Source organism: Stylophora pistillata, chromosome 5, assembly GCF_964205215.1.
Source record: "Stylophora pistillata chromosome 5, jaStyPist1.2, whole genome shotgun sequence".
In the NCBI taxonomy this organism is placed as follows: domain Eukaryota; kingdom Metazoa; phylum Cnidaria; class Anthozoa; order Scleractinia; family Pocilloporidae; genus Stylophora; species Stylophora pistillata.
The window spans coordinates 23,220,688-23,234,119 of record NC_142523.1 but is presented as its reverse complement, the minus strand read 5'-3'; the positions used below and the strand labels follow the sequence as shown (position 1 = coordinate 23,234,119).

Below are 13,432 nucleotides of genomic sequence, written 5' to 3'. Positions count from 1 at the left end.
ATATCCACAAGCCTTTGTAAATTATCTTTCACACATTTTCTTGGTCTTTAAAAGCCGATTTACTCGTGTTTCAGTCTTATCAAGTTAAGCTTGATTTCATGTTTTCTTCCACAAGAATTTCTGTTGAATTGTGGCTATTTTGACATACCTGAAGCAAATGTCGAAACTTCATCATTAAGTGCAGTTTTCGCTCAGATCATCGTGAAACGTTAACGACAAACGTAAAAGATGCCGGAAATGCCAACGTTACTGCTTCTGCAACCCTAAAATAAGAAGAAAAACAGGTTGAAAGTTTTGAAAAGTCACTAAAGTGACCAACTCTGAGTTAAAACAGTGTAAATTTCATAAAGCTGATTCGACAAACTCACCTGAAGGAAGAAAATAGTTTGATAAGAAACTTTTATAACAATTTAAAGCTTCAGTCTTGCTCGGAAAATGAAATGTGCTCGGGCATGCCTGAATGTCATTGAATGTCGAGAGATCCGTTGCGTTTGTGATAGAAAGAGGCCGACCATTTAACTTTTGAGAGGGAAGGGTGGATGATTGTGGAAAAAAAATTTCCTGCAAGCGCTTGGTGGAAGAAAAAAATTACATGCAGCCCAAATGTAACAGAAAAAAAAGAGCATTTAGACCGGGAAAAAATATCCTGCACAGCAGATTACTAGAAAAAAAAAATTCTTCATGACCAGAAATCACCCACACAACCCCCCTCAAAAGTTAAATGATCGGCCTCTAATAGACCTTTTTAGTTTCATGCGTCATGGATTGGTCACATGGTCTGAAAAATAACAAATAACAGTCGCGGCTGTGGTAACCTAACAGCCAACAAAAGTTAGCGAATGGTTCACTTTCGTTGCACAATATTTCTACGAATTCGGATTTGTCTTTTCATAAATAATGTGAGGACTTATAGCTTCAGAATTTAAGTATTCATGCTATATTTGTTCAATTTCTAGTCACACGAATACGTGTTTTAATTTGCATGAGTGAATGGTCAGACACAAGGGGAAAATAATTTTGTCTCATCTCGATTTCTAATTATCACGGTTGTCTTCAGTTATTTATTTACTTTTATTAACAGATGTGGACTTTTAGAATAAGGTAAAATCGAAGTACAGACTTAAGAGGGACATCTGGTACCGAAGTGTGCTCTGAACATTTCGAAGACAGCCGAATTAGGTAATACTTCAGTCATTTAAGCGTTGATTCATCCGTGAATAAAAATATTTTGGCAAGAGAAAAAGGATTTTCGTCCATAGGATGTCGTTCTGCGGCACATACTTGAGTAGCTATTTCGAATTCTTGTTTATCCATTTCAAACCTCGTGAAACAGAGCTAAATAGGTCTCGTTCGTTATGTGGTAATGAGTTTCTCGACGTCAGCTAATTGCCAATGAGAAGAACAATTAAGAACAATTCTTAACATTTATTCAAATGCATCTTCACCACTGTATTTTCCTAATGAAAATTCCCAATTAAACGACGCTGCGAAGGGTAGTGATTTTAGTCGGGTGGTGGTGATTGTAAAGTCACAAAAATCAACAAAATATATCATTTGTGTAATGTTCTCGTGACTTCGCCTGTTTGGGCACGCTGGACACGCACGAGTGATTCACGTTGAAATGTACTAGACCGTAGTTACGTAAGAAAGAGCCAGAAGCATCCTGTGGAGCCAAAAGGTCACACGCATATGTAGTGCTGGTGAATGAACTTGCCTTTTTTTTACGATTTTTGTGACTTTACAGTCACCACCACCCCGACGAAAATCCTTACCCTTTGCAGCATTGTTTTACTAGGAATGTTCACGGGGAAAATTCAGCGCTGAAGATGTGTTTGAATCGAAGAGATGTTGACAACGGTCCTTAACTGAATTGCTCTTGTCATTTGGATTTGGTGACAAACTCATTAGTTCTGCCGAATGGGTTTCATGCCTTCACTCTATTGATTAAAATCCTTCTATTGTCGTGAATGAACTGCTTTTAGCAAATCAAGAGTTGATCTTTTCACAAATTCGAGTTCTTTTTGTGAGAATGTATCACAATTTACCTAAACCACAGAAGGGATGTAGGGATCGATGGGAAGACCGCTGGACTTCAGATGAAAAGGTTCACGGTTTAGCCCCAGCCAGAGTTACTGTGGAATGTTCTCTGTCAAAACACTGTATTCTCAAGGAGAGCTTCACGGCTCAACCCTATAAGCTCTACGGCTCCAGGATCTTTTTTAACTTACTCAAGATATAGGAGTACGTGGGAATGACGAGCCTTGCGTCTAGTCCGTAAGATCCTATTCAATCAAATAAAAATTTGAATAAGTATTCAGCCAAGTAGAAATAACCAAACTCCCTTGGATTAAGCCTGATGCTTCAAGGGAAAAATAGCATTTTCTAAACATTTTCCTCAAAAAGTTCTTTTTACGAAAAGAAGTAAAAAGCCCTTTTGTGTTTTAATACTTTTTATTACTATTGCGATCATCATTACTACTATAATTTTTATTACTATTGCGATCATCATTACTACTATAATTTTTATAGATATCGTTATTATTTTACATTATTATACAAGTGAGTGGGATGTTCTGGCCACTTTGCTTTCGAACTCGATCCAACTCATTGTTTAATTAGTCGCCGCAGAAGTTGCAGTTTTACAACGTTCCATTTGTCATTACAAAAAAAATATTCATGTGTAATAATAATAGTAATTTTTATATTTCGCGCTTTCCATCAAATGATCAAGCGCGCATTACATCTCAATAATAGTTATTAAAAATATACTGTGATAAAATTAAAGCTTACAACACATATTAAAATACTAGCAACTATCATGATAACATTTTACTAAAAACTAATAAAAAGCTTCCTTACAGAGGTGCGTTTTCAAGTGGCACTTAAAAATCCCTAGATCTGTAATAGAACGAATCTCACGCGGTAATGCATTCTAAAGTGCCGAAGCTGCGACCTGGAATGATCTGTCTCCCAATGTAACCCTACTTCTATAAGTTGGCGTTGCAAGCAACAAACCATTTAAAGAGGATCTTCATTTGTAAACTCCTGGTCTTTTAATCGACACAAGTTCTCTTAAATACGTTGGTGCAGTTCCATGTGTGGCCTTAAAAACAAATAGCAGAATCTTAAAACTAATGCGTTGCCCAACCCGTAGCCAGTGTAGCTCGTATAGCAACGGCGTTATGCGACTATTGCAATAATCTGCGCGCGAGATAACAATCGCATGAACGATGGCTTTAGTGGTATCTGTACTTAATAACCTACGGATTCCAGTCATATTATGCAATTGATAGAATGCCGAGGCTTACTTATGTGGAATGACATATCCAGATTACGATCAAACCAAGATTTCGCGCAACTGATTTCGCCTCTACGACTGTGTGACCTACAGTAATATCATTCAAGTTGACTTTCTCTAACTGTTGCCTAGTACCTATAAGCATTAGTTCAGTCTGATTTCACCTCTACGACTGTGTCACCTACAGTAATATCATTCCAGTTGACTTCCTCTAACTGTTGCCTAGTGCCTATAAGTATTAGTTCAGTCTGATTTCGCCTCTACGACAGTGTCGCCTACAGTAATATCATTCAAGTTGACTTTCTCTAACTGTTGCCTAGTACCTATAAGCATTAGTTCAGTCTGATTTCGCCTCTACGACTGTGTCACCTACAGTAATATCATTCCAGTTGACTTTCTCTAACTTTTGCCTAGTACCCATAAGCATTAGTTTAGTGTTATCATCATTTAACATCAGTCGGTCTTCAATAATCCAGTTCCTCAAGTCATGTATGCAGTCGCGCATAGCATTTAGCGCCGCCTAGTCCATCCCTTGCACAGCAGTGTATCACAGCCAAATACCGCTGTGTATCATCTGCGTAGCAGTGTACACTTGGGAGGTGCTTGCTGACGATATCAATCAGATTACTGATGTAAACCGTAAACAGAGGAGGCCCGAGACAACTTCCTTGATGAACTCCTTGTCTGAGGGGAAAAGCTGATGATAAGCCGTCATTTATAGTGACACGTTGTGTACGATCCGCAAGGTACGACGCAAACCATTTTAATGCCTTGCCATCCAAACCAAATCTCGACTTCAAACGATTTAGAAGAGTGTGGTGCCGAACAGTGTCAAAAGCAGCGCTAAGGTCAAGGAGAACTAACAAAGTGACCTTTTGCGCCTCCATATTCAGCAAAATATCGTTCTTCACCTTGAGCAGTGCTTACTCGGTGCTATGATTTTGCTTGTACGCGGACTGGAGAGGCATATGCAAATCATTAGCTGTCATGTGGTCAATGAGCTGATTAGCCCATAGTTAATCGAGCCCCTCGATTAACTATGATTAGCCGCTGCTATCTTCTACTGTAGGAGAATCCATTACCTGACGAGGGAATTCCGCGTTAAATGCACGCGAAAGCCGATATTGCACGAATCGCGAAGCGATGAGTGCGATATCAGTTTTCAAGTGAAATTTAACGCGGAATTCATAAGTATGGTCATGGATTTTCCTTGAATCGCATAATTGAATAAGAATAAGGAGAAAAGAAAAGAGCAGGGTCGTTGGTTTCGAATCTAATTACCACGAGAGACTTTTCCTTAAAGCCTGGCACTTTACTTTGGATCCGAATGCTGGGAACGATCACATCGTACTTCCAGAAGCCTATAAAGACCTCGCGCGAGCATCAAATACAAAGTTACGCGCGCAAGCTTCGCGTCACGTTTTTAACTTTAAATAGCGTATGATAACGATCTTCGCTTTTCATATTACTGATGAAGGCTTAAACATTAGCCGAAACGTCTGTTTCAGAAATAACAACAGTCAGAGGCAAGCAATTTTCATAAAACTTTGAAAACAGCGATATATTTTTTTTTATCCTGAGCGCGAAACAAGAGATACGAAGCAATATCACTCAGTCTCCTTTTCAACTCGCAACTCCACGCTAAGTACATCGCTTCGTTAACTAATCAGAATGCGAGATTTTATTCAAATGTTTGATTCTATAGGAAAATTCATTACTTGACGAGGGAATTCCGCATTAAATTTCACGCGAAAACCGATATTGCACGAATCGCGAAGCGATGAGTGCGACATCGGTTTTCAAGTGCAATTTAATGCTGAATTCACGAGTGAGGTAATGGATTTTCCTTGAATCGCATAACTGAATAAAAATGAGAAAAGAAAGGAAACAGCATCACTTAAAATTGTTCTGTTTAGGTAGATGCGAAGCAATATCACTTAGTCTCCTTTTCAACTCGCAATTCTACGCTAAATACATCGCTTCGTTAACCAATCAGAAAGCGAGATTTTATTCAAATGTTTGATTCTATTAAAAGGTGCTTGGTTCAGATTATCCTTTCCTAGTCCTATGCACTGTATTCAGTGGAAAAGGACGAGAGGCGACTTCAGAATAGGATCTACAAATATGTTTGTTTACATATCGGCATCGGTGAATCTCAGCGGCGATGGTTGTCATAAATATTTCAGCATGATGAAGGCCTTGGAGGGCGCTCAGTGAAACTCCATGTACTGTTTGAAATTGTTAACATTAGTACATCTGATTGTTGAGAGACAATTAATCTGAATGAGAAACACACCTAGAAGCAACTAGGCATGCGCAGCGTTGGTTCCTTGGAAGCGGCTGCAGTGGACAGCTGTTTCGCTCTTTTTAGAGCTCATCAGCACTGCATACAACCACCGCATTACAAATGTGGGACCTGCTGCGATGCTAGCATGACGTAGGAAAAAGAAAAGTGCCTTCAACAGTACATCTAGAGATATTGGTTGCATCCCATCTCGGTCATCAATGGATACCTAGGGACCCAATAACTCCGTCATCTGTATCTGTCTCCAACATGCAGAAGACATTTGGTGGCTGGGGTTTAAAAAGACTTTAGCCCACCTTGGAAGTTATGAGCTCTCATTACAAAGAACTTGTGTCTTTCATGAGAAGTTGGCTATGCAGTGCTGACGAGCTCTAAATAAAGCGAAACAGCTGTCCACTGCTGCCGCTTCCTAGGAACCAACGCTGCGCAAGCGTAGTTGTTTCTAGAAACATACCTAAACGAAGGAAATAACACGGTTGCTATTGTTGCAAGGTAAGTTTGGTAAGAAGTGAGTTGATAATGTAGATCGGCCACCGTAAGGAGTCTCAAAGCTGATGTTCCAAGCCGGCGTTATCCCTTTGTCAGAGTGAATGGAGGAATTGTGGGTTGTGTGTGCGTTTATATGCAGAAAATGGAGCTACGCTATCGGTGGGAACATGATAACAAGAAAAACATGAACAAACTAGTAGAATGAAAAGCGTTCGTTGATACGCTCGAAACGTTAGGCTTTTAAACTCTTTACGGAGTCCAATTTACCTTACCAACTCAGTCAATTAAACCAAATCATCATCGTGTGTAAGGCCTGGAACGAAAAATGGGGGTCAGGGAGTCATAAGGAAGACGCGAAGAATATTTCTACAAGAGACATTTATATTTTCATTCTATCCTAAATTAACATACATTTCAACCTCATGTCTATATTTGATTTTTGTTAGTAACATTAACATTTTATTGTAAAGGCCCATTTCCAACCGAGATGCCTTGCGCGCCCGGATCATTTTTCATATATGAAAAATACGCTATTTTCCTCGTAGTTGCGGAATCGCTTTGACATCTTCCATCTTACTAATTCGGGCTTTCAAAGTTCCATCTTGGATCATGTGGGAACAACAAACTATCGTAGTATCCATATCAGTAAATAGTTTTTAGTTCTTACATGTATGACGGTGAAAAACGTCATTTGAAAAGTTGATGCCGCCGAAGAAGCGGTCTAGAGGAAGGCCGAGTCTGCCCGGCTCGGCAAAGGTTAATCGACTTCGAGAGTCTGTGTATGATTTATGGAGGGCAAGGAAAACAATCATGGATCTCGGTAACACTACAGACATTGCTTTTGCAGAAATGTTATTGATTGTTCTCACGATGGAACTAGAGACTCCGGGGAGATTTTTTCGAGGTGAGAATAATTATTGACTGATTTTTACTTGAGATCCTGAGATATGTAAGTAAGTGATCTCATTTGTACAAGTCATTATTCTATAATTGAAATGCGTAAAGTAAATCACTTTTGGCCAATATTGGCTATTTGCTTATATTTTATTTAGTGTTGAAGCCGAACAATTTTTATTCAACATCAGGTAAGTTTTGTTCAAGTTTCATACACAGACTCGATTTATGATTTTTCAGTCTCAAAAATTTAGCTGCAAATTTGTTTACTGTGTTCTTCACGAAATCTTTGTTTTTCTTTTTAATAGTGTTTGTGAATGACTATCAGAGCTCGCCATTTAACAATAGCGCGATTCCAAAACAAAAACAAACGACTGCAAAGGATCTCGGATGGAAATGGGCCTTCAACATTTTATATAAACCGCGTGGAGCGGTTTATATAGCGTCGTATAAGGAACTGCTCGACCAATCAGATTGCTGGAAACTCTTTGTTCAGCTCTGAAATTTTACTAATTAACAATTATTCGCCGAAGGCAAGGGGAATATCGTCAAGCAATCCCCGAAACGAAGACAATATTCACCGAACCTGAGGCGAATAATTGTTTTAGTATAATTTCAGAGCTGAACAACAGAGAAATTTCTAACATCATAACATTTTAGTAACATTTATTAACATTTTACGTATGATGCACGATCCTCGCAGTAGATAGCGCTATTTAAGCAATAGCGAAAATCAGACCTGAAAAAAATCAGGCCTGTACGGGATTCGAACCACTGACCTCTGCGATACTAGTGCAGCGCTCTTACCGATTGAGCTAACAAGCCAACTGGGAGCAGGCCGTTAAGTTGATTCGTAGTAATTAACATTTTAGTTTAATATTTTATATAAACCGCGCAGAGCGGTTTGTACGGCGTCATATAAGGAACCGCTCGACCAATCAGATTGCTGGAAACTCTTTGTTCAGCTCTGAAATGATACTACAAGAATCTATTACCATGAAGGTTATGAGCGGTGCGATATAGCTCTTTAAGCCTTGAAAAATGATACAAATAACAATCTACCTAATTTCTTTAACGTGTTTTCGTAAATATTTCATATTCTAGCAATTTTTTGAGAACTTTTGGATTATAAACACAGAAAAAGGGAACTTTGAATAAACAAGTTCACGTCTTGCACCATAATAAAATTACAGGTTACATTTTCCAATTTCAAAGGCTGCCCTGTGGAGTGTTATCAAGAACAGTTTCTAGAGGAAGAATAAAAAATATTTTGCACTAACATGACTATTTTTATATCTCTCCTGACTTTAAGCGTTTTATTTTTCTTTCTCATCAGCTGCGCGATAAACAAGATGAATGGGTCGCTTAGAATCTCGGCGGCTGTATGACGGCGGCGGAATAAAGATTTTTCTCCTCTGAATGATATTATCAATAATTTTATGATATTATCAATCATAAAAGAGCTTCACACCATTCAATTTAGGCGTCAACTAGAAGTTGGCGATAGAAATTTCGTATCCAGTGTAATACGGTTTTTGTGCATTGTTAAGATAGAATTTTCGAAAATATGCATATATATAACATATGTTGACCGGCTGTGCTAGAATTTCGCCGAAACCTCAACATATTTTGTTTATAATAATATAACGGGTACTGTCATTGTTTGAAAGAGCGTGTTTCATCAGAGTACAAAGGACAGAGCTAAAGTTTTCAAGCCATCTGCCAATTTGTTTTATGTCCCACAATTTCCCCCGATTCTGTATAGCTTTTTTGCGTTATTTGACCCACAAGTCTTCCATGACCTGTGAAACGAATGTGAAAACGATCGAGCTCTTGGCTTCAATTGATAAAGAACAACCTGTAGGTGACAGAACAAATTACACTTGGGTGCAAAGTAGAGTTTTGGAACAAGCAAGTAGCAACAAAAGAACCAAACAAAGGTTTGTAAACATGCCAAGCGCTGTAATTGACGAAATTATAACGTGAGCAGAAACGAAAATCGGGTTGTCCGAACTTTGAAGGTTTTCATCCTGAGTTAGACTGCCACTAAGTATCTACAATAGTGAGACTCCAACACAGCTAACAATCATCGTGTTAAAAAACAAAACAAAACAAAACAGGAATGATGAAAAATATAACGAATTGGCATAGTGTTAATAATTTATACAAATGATCGCGGGGCGACTGCGATCATACTGTGGTCCATCACGACCAGCTCATTCTGGCGATCTCATGGTCATTGAAGTGAAGCGATTGTTAACAACGAACCAGCAAATATTCGAAGGCTTAAATAAATTTGATATTCGTAAACTCTTATTAAACATGCAGTTGCCAGTGGTTTCTTGAATGAAGGTTACAGACAAAATATATTTAGAGCGGAACAACCAATTACAACGATGAAATAACATAGGTTAGATTGAAAACCTATTTTTTCAGACTTGCTTTAAATTGATTTTTTCTTGGTAAGATTGTTAGTTAGATATTTATTAAAGGCTGATAGTTTCGAAAGATATTTATTACATTGTAAAGCGATATAGAGCTTTTGTATATACCGCTATAGAAATAAAGTTATTGTTGTTGAAACGCGGATAACACAGGATGAAATATGAAACAAGCGAAGATAGGAGACATTACCTGACAATCTGGGAATACTGTCTGAAGAACTAACGTTGGTCGACCTTTAACTAACGAAGTCCTTCCAAATTTTTTAACCCGCGCGAATGTGGAGCTATTTATACTATTGTACGCTGGGATTGGGGCGAGGCGGGGGGTTGGTTTCTACACCGGCCCCGAATTAGCTACTAATACTAGCTAATTCTAGTAACAAGATAACCAATTCCTAGACTACCAAAATCCTAAGGTAATGTGATGAAAATAGACTATTTCAAGATTACACATGGAACGTATCATAGTTTATAGATTTCATGAGTTCTGGACTCCTTCAAGGAGGCACAGCTTCCTGATATCGCGTTTATAGACGGATGTGGCAGTCTTCACTTTAGCAATGCGTACATAGCCATTGCGGTCTGGAAAGACCTCTTCAATCAAACCCATTGGCCAGCGATCTTTCTTAGCGCCTTATCGTCGACAACGAGAACCAAGTCACCAACGGCGAAGTCTCGACGAGGGACGCTCCATTTCTGCCTTGCTTGAAGTGCAGGTAAATAGTCTTTCATCCACCTTTTCCAAAATGAATCAGCTAGGCATTTTGCTTGGCGCCAATATTTACTGTACTTGTTGTGGTCTTTGAAGACATCTGGCGGGAGGCAGGAATTAGATCTGAGGAGCAGGAGTTTGCTCGGCGTAAGCAGCTCAGGGTCCTCCGGGTGATCACTAAGGGGATTTAAAGCCTGTCGTTGAGAATCATTCCTACTTCACACAGCAGGGTTGACAAAGTTTCGTCGTTCAGCAGCTGCTCCTTTAACAGGGCGCTCAAAATCTTCCGTACAGAGCGGATCATACGTTCCCAGATTCCACCCCGGTGGCTGGCCTCAGGAGGGTTAAAAGACCACTGAACGTCATTCGACCTTAAACTATTGTAGATTTTAGCTTGATCCAGTCACTCCAGTGCTTCCCTCAGCTCTCGCCCGGCGCCCGTGAAATTGGTACTATTATCACTATGAATCTCCTTAGGCTTTCCTCTGGGGCTGACAAAACGCTGATACGCGCAGATGAAGGAGTCTGCTTCTAATGAGTGGGCGACCTCAATGTGCACCACCCTCATGGGTAAGCATGTAAACAAGCATCCGTAACGTTTCACCTGACTGCGTCCTTGCTTAACGAGGAGGGGACCGAAGCAGTCCACACCCACATGGGTAAATGGTGGATCTGTCGGAGCGACTCGTGCTGACGGGAGTGGGGTCATAATCTGTTCTCGAAGGCGAGCATTTTGCTTGCGACAATTCATGTAGCTCGCCAAAACCCTGCTTACTGCCAAGAGACCTCGTATTATTCAGAACTTCTGTCGGATGAACGCCAGAACGTGAGAAGGTCCACAATGCCCCTGTTGGCGATGGCAATTCTGGATGATCAAATTTGTCACGTGATGTTTACTCGGAAAAATAAAAGGGTGCTTAGTTTGGAATGAAACAGGATCATTCTCGAGGCAAACTCCTACTCTTAACATTCCCTCAGCAACGAAGGAGTTCAACTTGCGTGTTGGACTAGACCGTGGAACGCTCTTCTTCTGGTTACCCGACGGTCTTTGGCCTACCACAGCCAGCTCCGCTGGAAATGCGTCGTGCTGGACAGCTTTGATGATGACACTCTCTGCAGCAATAACTTCATTCACAGTCAGGGGTACCTTGGGAATGCTGTCTGGATCCTTGTCAAGGAGGCCAACCAAATACTTCTTGAGAGGTACTAACCAACTTATGGCCTTTCTAAGACGCTCCCAGGATGAATAGCGGGACAGCAGTGGTTCCAACATTTTACCACGGACGATGGCGTTCGTACAACCAGAGCATCTCCTACATTCACTGTCGTCTACAGGCAATTCCGGCAACTGGGACGGTTGTTCGGGGCCAGTTTTCCTCTTCCTTCCACAGAAACTTCGGGCCGTTGAGCCACCGCTCCAATTTGTGTAATTCGGAACCTTTAGCCCCTCTGGATGCGATGTCTGCAGGATTAGCACAAGTGTCGACATGTCGCCATTGACGCGGTGTGGATTCATCATGTATCATCGCGACTCTGTTGGCCACAAAGGTGTGAAATCTTCTTGATTCGTTGCGAATGTACTGCAAAACTATGGTGGAATCTGTCCAGTAGATTGTGTCGTGTATGGGATACTCTAATTCGTTCCGAATCAGGCAATTCAAATTCACCGCGACCACTGCAGCTGCCAAGTCAAGACGTGGTATGGACACCGTTTTTAGGGGGGTGACGCAAGATTTCCCAAGAACAAAGGAACAATGCGGAACACCCTTGTCGTCGACAATCCGGAGGTATGATACTGCTCCGTAACCATATTCGGAAGCATCTTAGAATTAATGCAATTGGACGTTGACAACTGCAACGAATTCTGGCGGCTTGGAACACCTGGGAACAGATATTGACCTCAAACATGCTAGTTCCATCAGCCAACCTTGCCATAGAATAGAATCTGCATCAGAAATTTCTTCGTCCCAGCCATACTCCTGCTTGCATAGGTTCTTCGACAAACTCTTGGCTGGCAGAATAATGAACGCGACGAGCACGAGGCAGTCGCACATGAAGCTTACAACTGACAAGATTCCTATACGTGTGGGGGCCTTTCCTTCGTCCATTATGCGAAAGTTAAAGGTGTCCGTCTCTATAGCCCACTGAACCCCTAAAGTGCGCTCTACAGGGAGATCCTACAAATCCAAATTGACCCCAGAGGGAGCCCTCTCCATTACTGGAACAGTGGCGATTACGTTCCTGTCATTACTAATCCATTTGGTAAGCCCAAACCCTCCTCTTTACAACAATTCGCGTAGCTGACCAGACAAACGTGCCGCTTTGTCAGTAGTAGGCATAAACTTAAGGCAGTCGTCCACATAGAAGTTCTGGTTGACCATCTTAATGGTTTCCACATCAAATTCGTTCTGATTATCCGAGGCCGTCTTCTTTACACAAAAGCTCGCGCAACTTGGAGACGACGTGGCTCTGAACGAGTGCACTAACATCTGGTAATCAACTGGCTCTTTAGAGAGATCATTGTTTGGCCACCATAAGAATCTTAACACATGACAATCAGCAGGCGCAACCCGTACTTGGTGAAACATGCCTTCCACATCCGCGACCATGGCTATAGCTTCTTGGCGAAAACGTATGATAACGCCCGGAAGTCCATTCGTTAGGTCTGGACCTTGTGGGAGTTTATCATTCAGGGAAGTGCCTTTAAACTTGGCAGCGCAGTCAAACACAACTCTCACCTTCCTTGGTTTGTGAGGGTGAGACACTGGGTGGTGGGGTAAGTACGAAACTGGTACGGCCTTCTCAGCTTCCTCCTCGTTACAGGGGACTCGTCTTGCGTAGCCGCTGGAGACATAACCGTTAACTGTACTGCTCGAAAATGTAAAGGTCGCGCTTGAACCTTTTCTGCAAGTATCTCAATCTTCCTAATGCATATTCACGATTGTTCGGGAGGTTCACTAACTTGCCACTCACGAGACAGCAGCAGTGGCCACTCACGAGCTCTTCGATCTTCAACCGACATTGTAAGCCTTGAGGAGATCATAATTATACTCGTTAAAGCCACTCCTAAACATGCTCTCCATTTGCTGATGGAACGTTTCGTCGTCATGGCGGACAAAGTTCACACTAAAGTAATCTCTATCACACGAGCTCGACGGTCCCATCAACGTCCATCCAAGAGGGGTACACACGGCAAAAGGTTGACCACGCCTGGCACGCCTCTGATCGCACACCCAATGAGCCTCAGGAACTTCGCTGCCGAAGAGGACCGACACCTTATCAGATTGTGC

The 13,432-nt window shown here is 41.2% G+C and overlaps 1 protein-coding gene, 1 long non-coding RNA gene and 1 pseudogene across 2 annotated transcripts in view; 1 reads left to right on the top strand and 2 right to left on the bottom strand.

The window, feature by feature from the left end:
* Positions 1 to 9,708, bottom strand: part of LOC111339801 (uncharacterized) — a 41,731-nt gene extending 32,023 nt beyond the window's left edge. The window contains exons 1-3 of the mRNA XM_088759587.1: positions 9,621 to 9,708; positions 2,046 to 2,282; positions 149 to 263 (exon numbers count right to left, since the gene is read on the bottom strand). The gene's annotated coding sequence lies outside the window, so the exon portion shown is untranslated. The remainder of the gene's footprint in view (positions 1 to 148; positions 264 to 2,045; positions 2,283 to 9,620) is intronic.
* On the top strand, positions 422 to 1,243 carry LOC148730891 (uncharacterized). The gene is made up of 2 exons (XR_016001026.1): positions 422 to 899; positions 1,082 to 1,243. It is a non-coding gene; the product is annotated as an uncharacterized LOC148730891 (long non-coding RNA).
* Positions 9,709 to 12,092: 2,384 nt separating the features above from the next.
* Positions 12,093 to 12,751, bottom strand: LOC148730890 (uncharacterized; annotated as a pseudogene).
* Positions 12,752 to 13,432: the final 681 nt, after the last annotated feature.